This window comes from Pteropus medius, unplaced genomic scaffold (genome assembly GCF_902729225.1).
Source record: "Pteropus medius unplaced genomic scaffold, Ma_sr-lr_union100, whole genome shotgun sequence".
Lineage (NCBI taxonomy): Eukaryota > Metazoa > Chordata > Mammalia > Chiroptera > Pteropodidae > Pteropus > Pteropus medius.
In genome coordinates this window covers 14,761,372-14,781,134 of record NW_024340696.1, presented here as the reverse complement: position 1 = coordinate 14,781,134, position 19,763 = coordinate 14,761,372, and the positions used below count along the sequence as shown (strand labels likewise).

Here is a 19,763-nt window from a genome sequence, read left to right as displayed (position 1 = left end):
TCCATGTGGGGACACATTTTGGTAATTGATGTTAGTCTTCTTTGTTCTTTCATATTTATTAATGAAGTTGCTAGGCCGACACTTTTAAAGCTCTGGATTGGTTAATATGTCAATGTTTAAAATATTTACTTACATTGAATTTCACAGGGGAACTTCAGATGGAAAACATTACAGATCAGCTAGCATTCCAAGGTGAAAATAAATTAATCAACATTTTTTTAATCATAATGAATCAATTTTAGGTATTTTTTAGGGTCATTAAGATTTGCTTTTATATTTTAATCAAGTGTCATTGATAAATTTATTTATGAATTACACAGTACCTAAAGGATTACATTCTAGTCCCTTTTCATAAAAAAATATAACCTCTTTACCTTACCTCAGTAATTCTTTAGCATCTCATTATGTAAACTGTTTTTATGAAGTCAATAAAATGATTTAATTTATCTTTCTTAGAATACAACACTCTTTTTAAAGCCATCTAAACTATTTAAGAAGTAAACACTACGCAAGTAGCTAGCTACAAGAGAAAAACAAATAAGATATACTCCTCAAAGGTAGAGACTTAACTTTTAAATATTAAAGACTCAAATGAATAATTATAAATTAAAAAAAATATATTTAATTATCCTAACCATGTACTCCTGACAAAGTAAAGACTCTATGATTCAATTTTTGTTACTTTTTTTCATACTTAATAAAGGCATTACCTTTGATAAATAATGAATGCAACCAAAGTGAAGATATCAGAAAGATAGGTGGATGCATGAGAATTAATTGGTTACTATGGACCATCATTGAAAGGCAATGGAAAAGTTGTTTCTCCAAATAAAGGCATGAGTACAGATTTGTCAGTTCCTTTTAATATGGCATGAGTAGTTAGTTTTCAATCTTTGACTCTATTCAGTATCTTTTTGTTCCTAAATACATTTGTTAGTTTATTCATGAAACATTCTTTGAGTGCTTATTATATGCCAACAATGAGTAATTATCAGAAATACAAAGAATAAGGACATAGTCTTTGCCTTCATGGAGTACTATATCACAATATTGCAAATACAATATGATACATTGAATGGAAGAGGCAGTGACTATTATGCAAGCAGAGAGAAGGGGAAACAGACCCGGGCTATGTGGTTGAGGGAGGGGAAATCGGGTTTGCTTCTTGTATGAAATGATGCCTAGGTTGAGCCCTAATGGATGGTTAGGAATTAGCCATGAGAATGGAGAAGATACATAAATTTTTCCAGCACCATGTACACCAAGGTCAAGGAACAAGCAATATCATGTATTCTAGAACTGCAAATGGCTTGATATTGGTAGAAGAAGACATGCAATTTCGTGATTGCTAAAGACAAGCTAAGACAATGATTAAAAACCTTCTAGAGTATGTTAAACCCTATTTAGCTTATAGATTATGATGAAGTATTAAATTTCCTGTGTAGTTAAGTGGCATTCTCAGATTTGAGTTTTGGATAAGTCACGGGCATGGCAGAAGAAGAAAAATTTAAGCTTAACAAATCTGAGACACAGAAAACTCCATTTTGGAGGGTGTTTCATTACTACAATGAAGAGATGATTAATGGAAATTATAGTTGGGATGCGTTGAAGAGTCCGGTTGAAAAAAACTTGGTATCTCATTGGATGTCGGGGAGAGGAGAGGGAGTCAGTTTTCTTTTATTTGTTAACTATGGAGGTGAGTGAGAATTAAAAGATAAAATTTGTAGTTGGCAGCTGAGGTGGAATATGCCATTGTGGGTGAGGTCTGGGGGAGGAAGCTTATGTCTTCACTAAATTTTATATGTATGGAGTTTGAATGTTGTCAAAAATCAACTCCGTACATTGAATAAAACAAAAGAGAAAGATAAATGTGTTGCAAGGCTTTATACCTGCAAACTCAAGGTATGGGAGCAGCGGGTTCCAAAGAATTTTTATGGGGAAATTTGGATGTTGTTTGGCTTTTTGTAGCTGATTTATTGCCTCTTAGTCTTCCTATTTGGATCAGAGAGCTGAGTCAAGGGAACAAGGAAGTATGATGTGAACATACTTGGTATTTGGGCATTGGCTGGTGTCCTCTGCTGATTTCTAAGAAGAGCAGTCCATTTTCATAAGGTTAGATCAAGCTTTTTGTGCCTGCGTTGACCATCTCTATTTTGTCTCTGACATAAGTGACTCCATTTTACTTTGTTTCTACGATATCTATGGGAAATCTAGGTAAGCAGGAAATTTTTCTGGACTAGCAATATTAATCTTGCCATCATCAGTTTAAAACTTGTAGTGAAAACTGAGAGAACAGGTGGGACCACCCAGTATGCAATACAAGAATTCCAGTGAGTAAAGGATAGGACAATGAGAAATAACAGCATTTGAATGGTGTGAAGAGGAAGAGAAAACCATTTATTCAAAATCCATTAAAGAAATATTTGTTAAGCCTATATTTGTTTGAATAAAACCATTTATTCAAAATCCATTAAAGAAATATTTGCCAGACCCAACCCCGACGTTATCACTTTAAAGATGAGTCTCCCTCTACAAAGGAAACACAAATGACACAGATAAATATTTAGCTGCACCTGTGAGAAGTGCTGTGAAGTAAAATCGGAAGATCAGATCATTGAGAATGTGAAACAAGGAAATTTGTTCTAGCCTGGGAGGTTTCTTTAAAGTAATGGCTTTTAAGGGAGACAAGAAGAATGGATTGCTATAAGGAAAGCAAAGAAGGGTAGAGGCAAAGAGAGATGAAAACAAATAGCTTCTGAAACAGAAACTGCAGTGGGTGAATTTCTGAGGTTTAGAAAGCAGATGAAAAAAAGAAAGAAAGAAAAAGAAGAGAAAAATGAAGAGAACCAAGAGAAGATTTATGATGGCTAGATAAGTAGAGTTTGGGGAAGGGCATAAATCTAATAATCTAAGAAATTTTAAAATGTTCACTGAATTTGGCAATTGGTTAGTTATTGATAGCTTTAGCAAGAACGGTTTTAGGAAACTATTTGTCTGTGGGGGTGCCGTGAGAAATTTTAAAAAGGCTGTATTACAGTGGAGAGAGGAAATTAATTGGCAGGGCAGAAGTGGAGGCAATGATAGACTGTTTCGAAGGAATGTGAAAAGCAGAAATGGATATTGATTTTAACTGAAAGGAGAAGGTAGAAGACAGGAAAGCTGCTATTCTAGGGAATTTAGAATTTATTCTATAGGCAAAAAGGTAACCATGAGGAAGAAAAACACAGTTGGACCAGTATTTATATGCAAATGATTGATTTATGAGAATGAAATGAGAAATCAGCAAAATTATAAATCTTAATCTAGCAAACCTTGAAAAAATGACAGGAAAATTACTTAAATTTTTTAAATTACTTCTGAACTTTCTGATCTATATCACATGAGTGGCCCACTATTAGTGGGAGATAAAGAACATTTCCTGAGGAATCATGGACTCATGATCACTACACAAAATTTTCACTTAATGCCGTTGAGAGGTTCTGCGACTTTAAGCCAAACTATGTATAGCAAAACCAATTTACCAAAGACTACTTGATACAAACAAGAGTTAAGTTCCTACAGCATCCTGTCAAAGTTATAATGAAATGATGCTGAACAAAACCATGTTATGTGAGGATCTACGAGGTTTATAATTTACAATTGTTTGAAAGAACAGGAAACAAATACTTTTGATAAGTTTCCTGAGTTGCTAATTAATCTATTTTAGGAAGTTCTTTCTTCCCTCGATATGCAATTACAATAAAATTTAATGAAAGAACAATGCATTTAATGAAAGTACAATGAAACGTGAAATGCAAAATACTACAGAGCCCATTATAGGAATGAAATTAGGTTATCATCTATTAAATGACTTATTAATTGGTGTCATAATAGCTCAGAGCAAAAGAATGCAGTTGCAGTTTTTCAATGCAGTCAGATAAGAGCTATGATGAATGGAAGGAATGTAAGCTTTTAAACCTATGAGTAGAATATAGAAGATACTATCAAGGAAAGTAGTGGAAGGTCCAATATGGAATGAATGAAACCTTTAGGGACCAGATTACAGGTAACCATGGTGCTGTAAACCCCAAGACATAGACAAGAAGTGATGTAATACATCTCTTCCATCTCAAGGGCCAATCCTTAATGTTTACTTGCAACACATGTATTATTACTCCAAGGATCTGAAAATTTTTCAAAAATTTTGGTACTTGTTCCAAGAAAAATGATATTAAATTGGTAAGTAAATGATAATGATTTCTAATTTATTTTTCCATAAAACATTATTTATAAGCTATCCACTTGTGCTGCTGGCATAGCAAAATACAGCATGATCTATTTATCACACATTAATAAATCACTTTTGTAAAAGCATGTAAGAAAAGAGACCTGGAATCTACTGAATCATGTTAACTGGGTTTGCCATGCTTAGCGTGCAGATCAGAATAGACTATTTCTATGCTAACCATTAAGCAATGAAAAAATAATCAAGAGTCATGAGCAGGTAACCTCACCTGGCTCAAGATGATAACTGTTGGAATTGGGGATACAGTCGAGGCAAAAAGAAAAAGAAATTTTTAATGAGACACACAATTTTTTTTTTTTTTAATTACAGTGTCTCAGTCTGTAAACCTAACACTAGCGGTCTGGACTCTCCATTACTTTCTTAACGGTTCTTTGATTGGATGCTATAACTAGCACAGCATCTGTGGACATCCACCATCATTTCATTTCATGCCTTCTTAGCGTGTCACTAAATGGAAAATTTTGTGTAGAATTTAGATAGGATCCTTGCCTGGATTTGATGATCTTTATTTTCTATATTTTAATTGATTAATTAAAATTTATTGAACATCTAAACTCTGTATCTAATGAATCAAATATATGTATTGAGATTTCACTTTTACCCTTTATCTTTTGATTCTTTGGACCACAAACATGTTGCAAAACAAATGATTTTTATTGTTCTTTATATTATTTTATACCTGGATAGTATTAGTCAGTTATTTTATGGCTATGGAAAATGTTCTATATTTTAAAATATTTGTTTTATTTGCTTCCTTTAAGCATTTGTCACTAACGCTGTGTTTTGTAGTTATACTTTTCTTGGATCAAGTTACATCCCATTAGATTTGCTCATTTGCCATTGAGTTCCAGTCATATAAATTTTTGGAATACATATAGCCTAAAGAAAAGGGGTAGAATATCATCAAAGCATTGCATCTATTCTATTTTAAATATTTTTATTTTCTTAGTTGTTTTCAATTTTAAATATTTTTCAATTTTAAATATTTTTATTTTCTTAGTAGCCACCCAATCAGGTTTCCAATTTTAAATATTTTCATTTTCTTAGTAGCCACCCAATCATTAATCACAATATTTTATCTTTCACTTTTGCGTTCCAAGTTTTCATAAAAAAGAAAAGATTTGACTTCTTTAAAATTTTATGACACTAATATTTGTGTATATACATGTGGCTGTAAATCCATCTGCTTCTTTCTCATACTTATATTCTCCTTTCTTTTGCTACTAGCAGACACAGATTTCATCAATTTTTAGGGAATGTGCAGAAGAATAGATTTTCTCTTCTAGTAGTTGCATAGCTTAAATTTTTAGCTCTGTAGAGGATAGGATCGTGTGCTTTTTTTTCTTTATTAATTTGTGCACTTGCATCTGGTAAAGTCAAAATATAGAAGATACAATGCACTGACTTTAAATCTACATTATTTTTCAATGTATTTCCCTTCCTTCATTTTTCTTTTCTTTCTGAGAAAAACAGTTCTTTCTCATGTCATTTGTGCATCTACATTACTGATAATAATAATAACTATTAACTATAACCTTATTAAAATGATAATAGCCAACATTTATTGAATTCTCCACTTAGGCCACTCAGGTTCATGACTTTAATTCCATATTCTTCAACCAATTGTCCCCAATATTAAGACTAAGCACTATATTTTGGGGGTTTTGTTGTTGTTGTTGTTGTTTTTTGAAAAAAAAAAATTAGGCATGAGTTTAAAGATTCCACTCCAGATAGGGAAAATTAGGATTAAGACCAGAATTGCATATCCTTTTTATTTCTCTTCTCCAAAAGCTTATTCTTGAGGAATAGAAACTCTACCACCACATTTGTTGCTTCCATAAAAAGACTGCTTTATTAAATCCTGTTTGATACATAAGTCCCTCAAAGAAAAAACCAAAGAAAACAGTTGATAAATCTATAACTTAATTTCAGTCATGCTCTCTTAGGTTCACAAAAGAGAACATGCCCCACAAAGATTAATCACACACACAAACTCTGGTTCTAAACTATTTCTGTGTCTTGGAAATGTGTTTTAGAGCCCTGAAACCAAGATCTTGAAAATGTAGCCTTGAAGAAATCCACTAAGGCTGTAAAATAATGAATGTAAAAAGCAGAGCTTATAATTTTGCAAAAATGATGCCAAGTCCTTCTCTCTTCTTGATGCCTCTAATGACTAGCTTACTAAATAGAGCTAAGTGAATACAGGCCCTTGGGACTTCCCCTCTAGCCTAAGTCATATTTCTGCAAAGCAATCTGTTTTCAGTCTGAAGATTTTTAGAAAATGTCTAATATGATGTTTGCAATAAATTCACTTTGTTTTCCTCTAGAATTTGAAAGTCTTGAAGAATGAAAAACTTGATTATGATGTAGTGTACCATAAAGGTGTCACACATGAAGCTGCAATAAATTTTAAAGTAAAATGCATGCACCAAACACCACAGAATTATGTCAGTGAATTTAAGAAATGCTTGAAAAATTCAGCTACTTTTGTTTTATGTCTTCAAACTCTTATTTAGTTTGTGGGTATTTTTTGTCCAAATATTCTTTCTACTGTTTACTCAGCTTTCCTCTAAAATACTTTTCAAGGGGTTAGGAGAAACTTTGAAAACCCAGACATTTTAAATGTGGCCTTTTTCTGTCAGATTTCCTTTTAGAATTTTTCCATCTTTACAATTTTTCTAAATTATGCTAGCAGAAAGCCTTCAAAATCTCAGTACAGCTGACCAGCAAGCAACAGATACATCAGAAATCTTGCAAACAAAATAGAATCAATCTCCAGATCACTTACGTGGTTCCAAGAGCCAGATTTCACTTTCAAAAAAGTTTATTTGAATCAGTGTCAGCAAACTACAACCCTCCTGTCAATAACCAACGCTAGTAAATTAAATAAAGTTTTATTAGAATACAATCACATCCACTGGTTTATGCACTCATCATTTACGATTGTTTTCACACAACAAAAAAGAGTTTTGCATTTGCAATTGAGACTGTCTGTCATGAAAATCCAAAATATTCACTATTTGACTCTTTATAGATGGTTTTACCAACCCCTGGTATAGAAGATGGAAAGTAGTCTACAATCATGAGCAATCACTTAAATAGTATTAAATAGTTAGTAGTAGTTTGACTCTGAAGTCCCTTGTGTTTATTCTTTAAAACTACCTTCCTTCTGCCATTCAATTTCCACACTGCCTATTAATATATTATAGGTCGAAACATCATGCTATTTATGAATAAGTGAAATTCACATTGGACACTCCTCCACGACTTAAAATATTGTCTTCGAGACTCCTTTAGTGCCTCCTTGGTTGCAGAATTTATTACCAATTTTAATGTTTTTCATTGTATCAGAGCAAATTAATGAGCATCTCATTATCTAAAGAAAACTAGCCAGTGGGTTTGCTCAAGAAGGTTTTCTTTTTTGTAAAGAAAGGAATAAAGACAATGCCTCTTAAACGTGAATGTTCCCTAGAAATGTCCACAGTATCCTAAACTGAGCTTATATGTTAATTAGACGCTTCTGTTAAATGCTGTTTTCCTGAAGAAATATTTATTTTGCTGTTTTGATGATTTTTCAACTAGACTTATTAGGGGAATATAGTAAAGCATAAAAAGAAAAAAGGCAGGTGTTCAGGGAACCATGACAAATTTAAATGTCTTAATTACTTCTCTATGCTAGATGATTTGTTTTATTATCTGAAATAACACAATTACATTGCGTTCTACTTCCATCTATAGTTACATCAAAGAGAAGATAAAAGAATAAATTAAGCCAGTTTCAAGTACATTTTGGGTAATAATTGCAGAGAATTTGAAAGTTGGCAGGCCAGTTGAAATGTGCCCCAAATTCACTAAAACTAATATCTAATATTTTGAGGATTCTGACTTCACATTTATTTCAACTTTCCATTTATATTCCAAGGGCTATTGAACAGGTTCCAAATCTCCACTTGAAATAATGAGCAATGAGGAAATTTTTCTTTGCCTAGGAATCCAAGAGTATAGATAATCAAAGCTCTTACCCAGATAATTTTCTCATAAAGATTCTATCCATAGCCTTTGCTTCTCCCTTAAATATCTAATTCGGACATTCTGAATTCCGATTCTACATTAGAAGCACCTTGGAAGGTTTTTTTAAAATAGTGATATTCAGGCTCCATGCTTACTTGACTGGTCTAGGGTGGAGTCAAAGCTCAAAATTTGTTTAAAGATCCCCTTGTAATCTTAATATACACTAGAGTTTAAAACTACAGGTATAAATGTCTTACTAGCCACAGGCAGATAGATCCTATGGAATGACAAACGCAAAGAACTGTGGGTAGAAGTAAAGCATTACGTTTCCGATGGAGGTTAGAATGAACTTGAAATAGTAAAGTAACACATGGAAACCTGTTTCTAACATTGGATATAAGTGGATGACTAGAATTTATTTCTCAGATTAATAATAATACCTTACATGTATATGGTATACCATTTGCCATGTGATTTTTATACTTAACCAACACTTCTGATGGCTTAATGAACGTAAATGTATATTAATATAAATTGACAACTTGGTGCAGAGCATAGTAATCAGTTGTCAACTATTTGATTTTATCATAAGAACGAGTTTAAGTGGCTGTCATAATCCTTGAGTCTAAAAGTAGTTAATATATTTTACATTGTGAGGATAGGGGGTATCTGGGGTGTAGGAGTAAAGAAAAAGTTATGATTTTCCACCAGCAGACATCTTTAAATATGAGACAGTAATTTGTTTTTTCTGGAATAAGAAATATATAAGCTTCACTAAAGACAGGAAACTGAATTTTATAGATAACCAGTCAATATATCTTTCCTGGGGCAGAGGAAGATAAGCATAGTGTGGCAGAATGAAGAGCTTTACCTCCAGCTTTAGCAACATGGTGTAATCTTGTAATTCAGCTCCAGGACGTGTCTACTGAAATTTATGGTGAAAATAATGTCTGAAGGTGATCATAGGCTATTGGATGAAAAGAACACTTCAAAATAGCTTTATTCTCTCACAAATATAATTCAATGAATTTTAACACCTCCATATTTTTATTATCCTTCCTCATTAGAAGAGAAACCTGTAACCTAAAAGTCATTCATCTGCTCATGTATTAGGATGATGTCTGGCACTTAGACAACTACAGATAAAGTCTGACTTTTATTACCAATTAACTATTATACTGATTAACGTAGGCATTATAGAAAAGAGAGAATTCCCAAGTTGTCTTTTCTTCAATCTGTGCAAGAGGTATTTTCCAGTGTACTAAGATAGAACAACCTACATCCATATCCCACAGGAGCCGAATGGGACCAGGGTTGTCACAGTTATTTCTGGGAATCATGTGACTTAAGTTGAATGTGAATGGGTGTTTTAAAATCATTCTGTATAAAAAAGATAGCCAAAACAAAGATAGAAATTGGTGCCAATGTCACCGCACAGTGATTGTTTTCATATGTTTTATTCATAGGGGAGGGTTGGGGTCGGGGTGATTAAGTAGAGGTACTGACTCACCTGAGTAAATAAGCAGATTCAGTGAGAAAGCAATGGCTTTTCATTTTCTCAAGCGCTTTTCTGAGAAAAGCTTATTTCTACTTTTTTAGGGCAGAGAGGCACCTGTTGTTAAAGCAGTGGTTACTACATTGCATGGGACTAGGTATATATCTTATCCTCAATGCTAAATATATAGGAGGTTCTCAATAAACATGAATGAATGAATAGATGGACAGATGGGTGAATAGGTGGATGAATTAAAGTTGTGGCCCTCCCATCCCACTCCCGCTTTCTACAAGAAAGACTAATAAAGCCCATACAAGAATGTACTTAGAAGCATGTCTTTGAGGTGAGTTAGAATGTCTCTAAGAAATTTTCATTCTTGGAGAGGCTATACATTTTCTAATCTCCTAACTAGGGCTTCTAGTCTCTCAGTGTTATGGGGCTTAGATGACACGAGATGATGTGTGTGTGTGAAAATGTTTTTCCCATATAATAATTATTTTGAACTGGGTAGTTTTATTAAAATTAAATGGAGTGGTATGAGGGTATACTAAAAATTGACTTTTATATGGGCCCAGCACCATGTAGGATATTATGAAATATTTAATGAATGATTGAATGAATAAGTGCATGTATAAAACCATCTAGGTAAAATTAAATCAAGCCTGAACTGCTAAGCCTAGAATTACTGGTGAAGGATGATTATTCACGTCAATACAAAATTATGAAAATCTGTTTTCCCTCTGAATGTCCGAGTGTCTACATTCTGCCTCTTGACTCACAAAGCCTAAAATATTTACTATCTAGTGTGTGTATGCAAAAAAAAAAAAAAAAAAAAATTGCCGATCCTGCATTATACTGTAAGCGCCAAGAATGGTGGGCCAAATTTGACGTATATACTCTATCTACTCAGTACCTAGCTCTCTGCCTGGAACGCTCCATGATTATTTAATGAACAAATAAATAATTATACGAACATATTTTTTTCCCACACCAGTCTTCAATAGAGAAAATATTTGTCATCGGAGTTCTCAAAAACATACATTTAAAATTTTTCTGATATAGAATAAAGTAATTTTTAAAATATGACCAATTTTTTTATATGTGAATTGTTCAAGAACATTTCAGAAACATAACTATATGTAATGATGAGAAATTATTTTTTAATTGCCTCCAGAGGTAGAGTGTCCTTCTCCATTTCCTGGATGAGAGTCTAGCAGTGTATACTTTCACATATGGATATTGAATGAAAGATGGTTTTATAGAGCAGAAAAACCTTCTTGGGCATAGAGTTTAACAGGGAGCATTTGCTTTTGCTGGCTCCTCTTTTTGCTCTTGAAAAATTTCAGGTGGAGAGAACCGCATATCCAATTATGCTAATGACCACAGAGAGGCTTCACTCTGTGTAATATTAACTGGGTGGTGAGACTTCCTCCTAATACACGTCTCTGGACTATCAGCACTGAGTAACTTAAAGCCAAGCACGTCCAAGATTCTCTCTATCAATAGAAGAGTCTATTTAATTGTATGTTCCCTTTAGTGCTATTCATCATATCTGTCATCCTCCATTTTCATATTTCTTTCCCTCTTTTTTTTGTGGTTGAATTTTTCTTTTAAATTTTGATTGATGTCCTCTGATCTTTTAATAGAAATCACTTCAAAGTATTTTTGAAGTAGGCAAGGTAACCATAATTGCTATGCTTATGATCTTTCTCTGAGGCTTATCTGAGTTAAATAATGATTTTCTCTGCTAAGCAAAACTAGCAACATATATTTATTTACAGATGCTCCCACCACAACATTCATGGGGTTCTGGATAAGACTAACAGAAGGCCACATACCATGTGTCTAAATAGTTTAAAGTTATAAATTAACCTAAGAAACCGGTAAATAAAACATATTTCATCTCCTTACATTGAAAATATGGCTTTATGTCTACGGCCATGCTACCCTGAACACGCCTGATTCTATCTGATCTCAGAAGCTAAGCAGGGTTGGGCCTGGTTAGTACTTTGATGGGAGACCACCTAGGAAGACCAGGTGCTGCAGGCATTAAAAAAAAAAAAGAAAAAAGAAAAAATATGCCTTTATTCCAGCCTAGAAAGAAGGTGTAAATTTAACTTTCTTGGACTCTCAGACTGTTTGGCTTGAGAAGACCCTATCACCTTCTCTTCTCCCGCCCTGTTCCATTCATCTCTTCCAGAAACCACCAAAAAGTGAAGCTCCCAAGTCCACCACACTTCCCTGTGGCTGTCTCTCAGGCCTTGGAGAGTGCCTTAGTCTGCCTTAGTTGGCCCAGCGGTGTTTGAATAGAGAAATCTCGGGTCCTGGGTAATTTAACGGGAGTGTGGATTAAAACTGGTTGGGAGCTCTGATGGGCATGTTCTCTTGACTCTGTGGTTTCATCACTCCATGGGAAGGCATAACAATAAGGGCAGGCGAGCTCCTCTTGAGAGTGGCACTGTGTAGTATAATGGAAAGAACATTGATACGGAAGTCAACCGTAGGTTCAAATCTCAGCTCTGCCTTTGAAGACTCTGACCGTGAGCAAATTTCCTATCTGCCTATTTGCCTATGAGTTTGTTGTGATATATAAATAAGATAATGGATGCAAAGCATTAGCACAGTGCTGTATGTCCAGCAGACATTTTTTAAAATGTTAGTTTTTTACTAGTGTGAAATTAATAAATATTTAGCAATTGCTATAAAATGTCCAGGCTTATGCCTGCTGCAAGGTAGTATACAAAGTACTATGAAGTAGTTTGTAGCTTTTGGACAAAATGAACAAACAAATATAGAATGCTTGCCATGTGCTGTGCTAAACATTTCTCATAAATGACCTCAGATTAACTAATCCTATGAGTTAAGTGCATTTGTATTCATGCTTTAAAGAGGAGCAAATTTTGGGCATGTCTTTATGTGAATTAGAAAGGAGAGTCATGCACCACTCAACACATAGGGATATGTTCTGTGCAATGTGTCCTTAGGTGATTTCGTAGTTGTGTAAAAGTCACAGAGTACACTTAACATGAACTAAATAGTATAGCATACTATTGCTATACTATTTATGTGCTATGCTATGTTGCAGCTGGCATCACCACAAACATGTAATTGTAGTATTAGCCCTGACAGTTGGCTTTTCTTGTTGTAATGCAAATGCCTGACTTAAGCTTCCATTGCCTTGCCCAGGTACCTACTTACAAGAGGGGATGCCACTTCAAGGAAGGCAATCTCAAATAAACATACTGTCAGCCACACAACTAGATAAAGAGCCAGTCCACCTACTCCTATTGAGGTTCCTTTGTTTTGGAGATCTCGATTTCAGTGACTGACCTTTAGGGCTACTTGTTTTTTATCTCTTCCCACCTTTAAATTCTCACTTATGTTTTAAATTCACCAATGAGTAAGCTTTAAAAACCCTATGGCCCCAAGATTGACCTCAATTAAGGCAGAAGCACAGGCTTTGTACCTACCCCTCCCACAACCTTGCCTGGGAGCTCCGGGCAGGCCTCGTATGCTCCAGGGCTTGTAAGTAATTGACTCTTTTTTAATCTTTGAAGTTTCCTAATGGTTTTTGCTAAAGAGCATCTTGCAACTGTTATAAGAACCATGAGAGACGTCCAGTTGTAACTTTGATTTAGAAAGAGAAGTCTGCAGGAAACATGATGGGGCCCAGGTGAGTATCCCCAGGCATTTCTATCCAATTTCATCAGACTGAAACCAGTACAAAACAGTAATGTTTTACACTATGACCTTACAATAGCTATTATGTCAATAGGCCACAGGAATTTTTCAGCTCCATTATAATCTTATGGGACCATATATGCCATAGATCCTTGACCAGAATGTCCTTATATGGTGTGTGGCTGTAATAGAGCTGGGACTAAAATTCAGATATAACTCCATATTTCAGGCTTCTAATCATTTATAACCTTAAGGATCTTAGTAGAGTAGGACTATCATAAAACAAGTCACCAACAAAGCATTAAATAGTTATTAAGTTTAATAGTTCTTAAATTTAGTATAGCAAAACCCAGCTATCAATTCTTAGCATGGTGGTGACAACAGAGGCTTATTAAAAGGCATTGTTTTTAACTTAAAATATATTTTTTTCCTGAATGGATTCTTTCCTCAATCTAATTAGTGCACAACTGTTGTGAAGACATCTGCAAACTTTATTAACCTTTAAAATGTTGAATCCAGGCTTAGCCGTACAAAGATGCATTATGTAAGAGACGGAATCCAGCACTGCCATTTCAACATGAACTCTAAAGATTACAACCTAGAGGCTACTTCTTAAAATGCAGGTTCCAATGCCCTACCTAGGCATAATCAGATCCTTTGGCTGTATGGCTCAGAAATCTGAATTTTAATAAGCACTCCAAGATAATCATTACACATACTCGACTTTGCTTGAGCCTTTCTCTGATTTGATTGGTTTAGGGAGGAGCCAATTTGGTTTTTTGAATTGCTTTTCAGGTGATTTTAATTTTGTAGCGAAGTTTGAAAGCTTCCGGCAGGGGAAATGTTTCTCTTTAGAATGAGAAGATCTCAGGTAGAATGAAATTTAAAGTACAAAAGATTTGCTGGATATATTCTTCAAGTCAATTCATTAAGGCTTAATTGTTCACGCTGTGCCAGAATTGTGCATGGAAGTGTGCAGAAAGAAAAGACCAGCCTACCTGCTTTCCAGAATTGTGAAGTGGAAGGAAGAGCTCTGTGAACAACTAACAGGTAACGAAATAAGAAATCAGAGAAATGGGAAATATTCTTTCTATCTGTGATCATGGAGGGAAGTATTTAGTTTTTAAAGGGGGCGACAGCGTGTCATCTTATTACAAATACGAAGCTCTTGGGGTAAAAGCTTAGGACAGAGAAACATTAGTGGTATTCTGAGTTTTAACAGATTTTTCAATGGATTTGCTGCTTATTGATTTTAATGACTTCGATTTTTTTTGTTGATTTTATTTTATTGGTTAACTTTACTCACGCTCCCCTGCATGATTCACAGCAGGACGCTGCTTCAGTTTTTGTCGATGTGAATTGGAAAGTTTTTCAACAACCTCGTTTTTCAAGACTGAGAATGTTTAAGTCTTGGCATTTGACTGGTTTCATCTATTTGCTTCTCACTTTTTAATCAATTGATACCTAGTTTAGATTGGTATCTGGCTGAGTTGGGACATGTTTGATCTTAGAATAAGGTTCCAATAATAAATAAATATCCCATGGAGACTTTTAGGTTTTATCTAGGTGAAAAATCTTTTTTATCCTCAAGATTCTTTGATATAGGTGACCCTCTGGTCTTTTGATGTGCCAAGTTTCCAGAATGGGAGAAAGTCTTAACAAATCAGCCAGTCCAGTTTGGACTTTGTAGAAATAAAGAGCTAAATGACTTTTGGGCAACTGGAAACTACATACACATGCAAATCGCAATTCCAGTTTTTTCCTTCTATTATATTCTAAAATTGAATAAATCAGCTAATAAACCATTGGTTTTAGATTTCTTTTAAAGTGATTTTTTTTTTTTTTTGCTGTATCATACAACTCACTTTTATTGATTTTATCATAGCTAACTAAATAATCACTTTTAATTTCTTACCCTTACTTTATACATTTAAAAAAAATGACAAAAGTAATAAATATACATATGGGCTAGAGTGTACCAGGCGTGGAGGTGCAGTTGTAAAAAAATAGAGAGAGATGTGATCTAGTGGGGGATGCCGATGTCCATATTAGGAAAAGTACACAGGAAAGTCTTCTGTCTCACACTGGTGGGGACAGACAAGAGTGGAGAAAATACTTAATGTGGCGGTCCCCAACCAGGGACCTGTGCTCCTATGAGAATCTAATGCCTGATGATCTGAAGTGAAGCTGAGGTAGTGATGCTAGCGCTGGGGAGCGGCTGCAAATACAGATAAAGCTTCTGGTAGCTCACCTGCTGCTCACCTCCTGCTGTGCGGCCCAGTTCCTAACAGGCCATAGACCAGTACCAGTCTGTGGCCAGAGTGTTGGGGATTCCTGATTAAAACATAATAAAAAAGATAAAATAGTGTCCATTTAGAGCATTAGAATGGAAATGAAAAGAAGTGAATGGATTCAAGAGATTACTAGGTCTTCAATTCAACAAGATAGAACATTGAATATACTCTAGATGTATAAGAAAAAATAAAATTAATGGTAAAACTGAGTTTCTGACTTAGGGAAATTACTGCCATGTAGTTCCATTCACTGATATAGAGAACAGAGAACACAGAATGCATTTGGATCGCAGAAAAGGTAGAAACTCTTTGGGGTCTGTTTGAATTTGAAGAACTCTGAGACATCACACTGAATTAAGACCAGTTAAACATTTGAAAACATGGACTGGAACTCAGAAAGGAAAATTGAGCAACTATGAGGAATGTGAAAGTCTCCAGCAAAATGGTACTCATTGATGCCAGTGGAATAGATGAGATTTCTGGTAGAGGGATCAGCACCAAGCAGAGGCATGTCAGTGTAGAGTGCTTTTACAGTGGCAAGTAAAAGTTGGATTCATTGTGGGAAATAACAAGAAAGGATGCTGGAAAGGGGCCCAAGTTATTCAGAGCTTTGAAATCAGCAGTAAGAGGTTTGGACTTTTTCCTTTATCATTGTAGACATCTTTTCATTTGTTTTTAATTATATGTATATTATAAATAGTTGATGAGTGTGTATAGCTTGCATGTATGTTTGGAGAGTATTATGGGTGGTTTTCTGTTCAAGCTAATTAATCAATGAGGCCAAGTAAAAGGCAAACTTTCAGACAAGAGACATTGGATTACATTGTCGGGTATGGTGGTCTGTGATTGTTGGATATGGTGGGGAAACACTAGTAGTGGAATGCCCTGCATTAGACTAAGTGGATATGTTTGTTTTGGACAGTGATAAATAAGAGGGAAGGAAGAATCATACTTGGCAGCCAGGTTATGTAAGTGAAAGAAAGCAGTTACTATGAGGTATTCCTTACTTCAGGAAAACTAGGTCAAACTTGTATCTCCTTTTGATGATATAATGTCTGTGTAAACTCACTGTGACATTGGTTTCCTAATTATTTACTATTTCATCAAAAGTGGTGATTTTCAATATAGAAACTGTCACTAGGTTCAAAGCAAATATTTGCAAATGCAGTGATTAAATGGTATCGTAATAATTAATAATTATGCTTTTCTTTTGGGTTCATGAAGACAAAATTGCAATTTTAAGTTGTATAATTATCTTGTAATAAACAGGACATGTTTTTCTTTAGATTTTTTTTTTTTTTTTTTTGCTTTAAGCAAGTAAATCCAGTAATATACATATAACTTAGCCTAATTAAAAATCTCAGCAATTTGATCAATTCCCAGGGCAATTGCTAAAAAAACAGAGAAGAGGTGGGGATAATCCAACAGTACCAACTGCAAAACAAGTTTAGAGATTTTAGATTTGGTAATACGAGAATGGTTAATACTTTGAATAAATGAATACATTAATTCTGGAAAGATAACATTTTGAAGGAAATTGGAGGTGCGTCTGCCCAGGTTTTTGCTTCTCAAAATTATCGTTCTCTCTTTTTAAGTGTTTTTCTAACTTTTGATTTTGAAATAATTTTATGAAAAAGGTCACAAAAATAGATCAAGAGATTCTCATATACTCTTTACCCAGCTTTGCCAAATGATAACTTTTATGTAAACACGATGATTAAAAAATTATGAAAGTAACATTTGTTACTATTTCAAGTTTTGTCAATTACCCCAGTGTTATTTTTTATGTACATCCAATTCAGGATTCTTCCTTCCATTTAATTTTCACTTCTTCTTAGTCTTTTTTTTCCCGGTGGCTACTTTAGGATCAAATAGTCCATGGGAAAAATTTCATTTTACTGCTTGTGGTAGATTGAATAGTGTCCCCTAAAACTTAGGTTGTACCCAAACCTAAGAATGTGACCTTACTTAGAAATAGGGTCTTTGCAGATGTAAAAAAAGTATTATGGAATTGTCTTCTCTGAGAAAGAGTCATTATTTGTTGATTTTAGGCATTTGAACCAAATGTTTTGCTTTGACATATTTTAGATTGACTCAGGTGGTCTCAAGGGCATTGTAAAAAAAATGCTAAGATTTTTTAAAAGCTGTAAAATTGGCTTTAAATTGACTTTAATGTATGTAAATACTATGACAGAGATGCTATTGTGGTGGTAGGAGAGGGAGAAGACCAAGCTTCTAGTTGAGAAGATTTTAGATTTCATGGTCTTTCAAGTAGAGGAAGGTGTCCTCGAACTTTGATGCCAAGTTTATATCACTATTTTCATTTACTTGTGAGTGTAAAAATATTTTTAAAATACTTTTTGGCTATCAATGTAGGCAACAAACTTGTGTGTTATCTGTGAATTTTGACAATAAAACACAGAGTTATTAGCAGTCATTTGTCAACTATGTAACTAACAAATATTTTCATATACCATTGTAGTAGTTGTAGATGTCTCATCAAAACATTTAGGTTCATCTGTACTTCAAACTTAGCTGTTTTGAGATTGAAGGCTATATCTTGTTATTTAATGTACTCATACAGAAATTTAGATTTTTCTTTTTTACAAATTTGTTTTCAATATTTGATTAACTTCAAATATTAATAACTTCAAATTTTAATATTTGATTAACTTCAAATATTTGATGAATTTAAATACATTTGACCTCCTTGGTGAAAAAATATTATTCAGAATTTTCAAGATAGAGTAAAAAAATAAACAGTTATAGAAACTGAAATCTTAAAAGATTGGAAACTACTAGCTGATGTTTAGAAATCTTTAGTCATATCTTTCATCGTATTTCTGGTTTTAAGTTACTCATTTCCACATGCATGTCATGAGTGCTTACTATGTATGGTACCTTGTGCAAGAAGCCAAGAAAGATATAAATATGAATGAAGCTCAGTCCTTCTTGCCCTAATCGTTAATGGGCAAATACTAACAAAGGATTATGCATATAATTTTAATGCCTACAGCATCTGATATTCCTAAGTGGTCTCCCATCCAAGTACTAACCATGCCTGACCCTGGTTAGCTTTTGAGATCAGACGAGATCGGGCACATTCAGGGTGGCATGGCCGTAGACTGGATTATGGCTATTCAGCAGAGGTAGGATGCAACATTTTTTTTTTTTTTAAGAAATATGTTAACAAAGAAATGCATGTGTGAGATTAATGGGTAGAGTTTTCAAAGGTGGAAGAGTTAAGAGAGGGTGTTTTCAATAGGGAATGTACTGAGCAAAAGCAGTGACATTGGAAAGCTAAGGGGGCTTTGGTCACAGTTTTTGTCTCTGTTTGACAGCACTTTGTTGATGCTGTCAGAAAAGTAGTTCAATGATATCTAGGATGACTCGAATGCAAAGACAAGAAATTTATCCTGAATTTTGTAGATATTAAAGAGTTGGTAGGTATTTGAACAGGTTATTGTCAGAGCTATAATTTAGAAAGATTAATCTAGGTGCAGGATATTGCCTTGTGAAGAGAGAAAGCAGTAGACCAGTGAAAAAGCAATTACAATGACAAAGTAGAAAGGTTATAAAGGCCTATATTAGGATAATGTGGGTGAGAATAGACAAAATATGAAGGATACTCAGAATATAGAATCTTTGTGATTTCTGGTAAATAGATAATATAAGTGCAGAAGGAGGAATCCAATCTGTGTGACTGATACTATTAACAAGCATTTTAAGGGAAAGGTGACAGATTCTATTGTAGACATTATAGGTTTATGGTGTCATTGGCCTTTGGGCAAGATGTCTAGATGGAGCAGTCAAACAGTCAACTAACAATGCAGGTCTGAGTTTCTGGGGGAAAAAAAAATGGTGATATCAAGAAACAGAGAAGCAAAAGTCCAAAGAAGCATACTTTTTGAATTAATAAATAGCTCCCATTCAAATAATCAAGCTTTCACTCTGATTAATGTGTTGTGGAGACTTGCCTTTTTTCGATTTGCTTTGA

At 34.3% G+C, this 19,763-nt stretch overlaps 1 non-coding gene and 1 pseudogene across 1 annotated transcript; one reads left to right on the top strand and one right to left on the bottom strand.

Annotated features, from left to right (window-relative positions):
• Positions 1-11,721: 11,721 nt before the first annotated feature.
• Positions 11,722-11,840, top strand: LOC120609736 (5S ribosomal RNA). Its single transcript, XR_005654821.1, has one exon. It is a non-coding gene; the product is annotated as a 5S ribosomal RNA (ribosomal RNA).
• A 6,933-nt stretch (positions 11,841-18,773) lies between these two features.
• On the bottom strand, positions 18,774-18,892 carry LOC120610246 (uncharacterized; annotated as a pseudogene).
• Between the last annotated feature and the right edge of the window lie 871 nt (positions 18,893-19,763).